Source organism: Rhinopithecus bieti, unplaced genomic scaffold (assembly GCF_001698545.2).
Source record: "Rhinopithecus bieti isolate Rb0 unplaced genomic scaffold, ASM169854v2 scaffold_12732, whole genome shotgun sequence".
NCBI classification, from domain to species: Eukaryota; Metazoa; Chordata; class Mammalia; order Primates; family Cercopithecidae; genus Rhinopithecus; species Rhinopithecus bieti.
The window spans coordinates 371,620-375,464 of record NW_016807308.1 but is presented as its reverse complement, the minus strand read 5'-3'; positions in this window follow the sequence as shown (position 1 = coordinate 375,464).

Genomic DNA, 3,845 nt, shown 5'->3' with positions numbered 1-3,845 from the left:
ACGATTCAAACTATTTTTTTAAATCTTAGAATAACCTAAAATCCCAAAATTTCTCCACTGAGTTGGTATACCAATTCCTCAATTTAAGTTATTTCAGCTGTTGTAATCATACACCTGATATGCTTGATTTGAAACTGGGTAGTTTTTTAAGGTTTAGTTGAATGAGGGAATTATTAATTTATCACAATTTCCAGACTAATATTAAAACTGATGGTAAGAATGAAAAATTCAAATAAAATAACAGAAACTTCTAATTACGGTGTGCAGCGTTTGCAGTTACAAAAGCAACACTTTACATTTTTCCCATCATAAGGACTTTGTCACCAAAATAGTAAACTATACAAATCGGATTGCAACAATTTCCACTGTTATTGGTAAGTTTTTAATAGGAACACTTTCCATTAATGCTTGAAAACTACAAACTACGTTTTATTTTATATCTTGTCAAATTAATTGGAGAATATCTATTGTAAAGCTGTCAGCACATCTCTAACATTACTTTGCCAGGATCCACCTGCTCTATGCTGCCCACTATAGGAAATGCAATATGGTAATAAGAAATATAATAGAAGGTTACTTTAGTACAATCTCATAAAAAATATACTCTGACTCTACTTCGATGCTAAATGTGTGTTCTTGCAAGAGATACAGATTGATTAGTGGCAATCAAATTTATCAACTCTAAAGGACATCAGTAAGAACAGACAGGACCAGAAATGTTATCTTGGTGATCCACATGCCAGGATTGGCACAGCAGAGGATGGAGTGTGGAACTTAGTGATTGAAGTGCAGCCTGCAGAAATCTCAACTTCTGCACTAGAGATTAAATACGAGGATCAAAATCAACATAAGCTACACCCCTTTTTAAAAAGTCATGTAAACACAAATGATTGCTGCAACTGGAAAACAACATTTAAAATAAATTATTCTTGTGATGCATATCTGTTTCAACAAACCTTTCCTTAAACCTTTACGTTACTCTTCCAAGCAAATACCGTTAATAGCTTACTTTTGTCTTACATTTTTCTAATCACAGGAAAATTGAAACGTAAGTAATCTGATAAACATCAAGTTTTACGTTTATGCTTTTGACCGCAGGGTATACACTGTTAAGAATTTAAATTCTATTCATCAGATATACTTTAGGACTCCATTTTGAAGATAGCCTCTTCTACAGAAAAGGAATTTTAAAAAGTCAGTTCTCCAGTTTCTCATCGTATCTTTTTTTTCCCAAAAGGCTTTTAAACATTAGTATCACTCCAAGTCTTTAGCCTTTGATACTTGCTCTGAAAAGCAAAACACACTATTGTATATGTTAGTGTATGTACACACACACATTAATAACAGTGACTTAAAAGTGGCAACCGCCTCTTGAAAAGTAAAAATGTCATCCCTCCATTCTGCCCTTAAATGAGAAATAAAGACAATAGATTTGCCCACTGCAGACTGGGATACCAGAAAAGACATTCTAAGTCTAGCCTGAGACAATATTAACCTTCTATCTTAAGTCCCAACTCGGACGACTTAAATTTCAGTGTACGTGCCTCCGTTCCCACTCTTGCCCCATCAGCTCCATCAGCACCGTCATCCCCAGCTCGGATCCCGGCCGCCACCCGCTAGGGCCGCCGGAGTCCGCGAATACCGCCCGCTCCTGGCAACCGAGCTCCCCGGTTCCCGGCCGACAGCGAGTTCCTGGAGCAGCAGCCGCCAGGGTTCCCGAAGCTCACGATTCAGGCGAGCGGTGCCGACCGGGCCGTGGACTGTGGCATTTTAAAACTACAGAAAAGTCTCATTGCACGACAGGCGCGGCCGAGGTGGCCCAGGAGACCCTCCAAGAGATCCCGGTCAGCTGCCGGGAGCGTGGAAGAGCAACCAAAGCCACTAAGGCGCCGCGGCAAGTCCCCGGAGCAGTCACTTCAGCTTTCCGTTCTCCCTCTAGTTACACCCCACAGGCTTCTGGCGCTTCCTTCGAGAAAATGAAAAACTAAAAATGCGTAGAGGTGGAAGTCGTTGGTATTTTCCGTTTAATGTGATCCCCCAGGCTCCATCCCTTAAGTGGGGTTTCCAAACTCGGATGCATCCTCAGCAGAGGTTTTCCGTGTTGACAGATCTCTCACCTCCCACAAAATGGGGCCGGGGAGGCGGCCGCTGTCTCCTCTATGGGCGCCGCCATTTTGTGAGGCGGCGGCGGCGCGGCGGCAGGAGCCCGGGGTGTGTATAATGGTTGAATAGAATGACCCCCCTCTAGGGAATCCCCGGCACTGACGGTTACGTAAGGGGCTGTGCGCAAGTGCGGCGTTTAGGGAATCCGCACAGCTCGGGCCACGCAGCTCCGAGCCCACATCTCCACTCCCCCTAAGACGACGGGTGGGGGAAGGGACAGCTGACCCAGTGTTACTAACAGCAGTCTCACCCCTAGTCTCCCGCGGCCGCCGAGCTTCTCCACCTCCCGGGGCCGGGTCTCCGCCCCTCACAGGCTTCCGAGACACTCACTGGCCCTGGGGTGTCAGGAACTTCCTAGCCACAACCTTATTCCGACCCCACTTAAGAGATAAACTTTAGTTGGGAAATAAGTCTGTTTCCTAGAGTGAGCACCGGAAGCACGCTGCACTATATTACATAATTTTTCACCTCCAAAGCAATGTTCCCATTGGAACGACTACCTGAAATAACCCATCCAGACCCTTATTACCCTGTGACCTTGCATTAGGCAGGGACTTTGCCCGTGGTGGCCGTCACTAAAATGGGAATAATACGCTTCACGTACTGTAATCTTAACATTTGTAGCAAAAAGCCGGCTCCAACACCCTTCGTAAATGCAAATTTAGGTGATAGTATTTGTTGAGATGTTTTGACTATCGTTTAAACAAAGGGTTTTTTTAACTTTCAAAAATATTTTAAATGAGGATTACATTTAAGACATTTGAAAGCAAGGAAAAATGTTTTATTCGATATTTATTTTAAACGCAGCAATCTTGAAGAGACCTTACTATAAAAATGTAAACGTTAATTATTGTCGAAGTTGGACAGATTGCTTACTAACCAGTTTAGTTAGCTTGCATAACTTTGGTCATAGAATAATCCAGTTTGATATGTGAAGCCAACCAGCGGCAAGATGGATTAAGAGCATTACTCTATTTCCACAGAACTAGGACAGACAATTCACAATGTATTTAACGTATAGTTTGCTAAAGTTAGCGTGTGGATAATTCATAGAAAATGTGCTAACCAGGCCCCAAAATACTAGCATAAGGCTCATAAAAGCCGATTCCTTTAGACTTTACAAAAGGAGAAGGTAACAAATTGACTTTATTCCGATCTGTGAATGTTGCGTAGCGTGAGTAGCTGCCCCAGTGAGCTTCCTTTCCCTTCAGAGCGCCACACCGGTTCTATCGGGCGGGCGGGGACTCGGAGGCGGCCCTTCTAACAGCCGGGCCGGGGACGCGAACATCGCCTCCACCCCTAACCCTAGAACAACCGGTAGTGGCCGTTTCCCCGCGCCGCCCCCCTTTCCGCCGGCTTTGTGTGTGTGTGAAATGTGCGGCACATTGCAGACGAACCCTAAGCCCGGCGAGCCGAGTCTATTGTTCCCCGCGAGGAGCTGCCGGGGCGGTGTGGAGCCAGGCGCAGTGCCGCGGCCGGCCCTCGGGGGTCGCTGTGTGGCACTGGCTGCCGGGCCGTGGCGGCGGCGCTGGCGGCGGCAGAGAGGGAGGCTGGCGGGGAGGGAAGCAGGCGGGCAGCGCGCAGCGGCTCAGCTGCCGCCGGTGCTTCTGCCCGGGGACGCCCCGGCCTCCGCGGCCAAGGCCGCGCGTAAATGTGTACGAGGGCCCCTCGGAGCCGGGGCC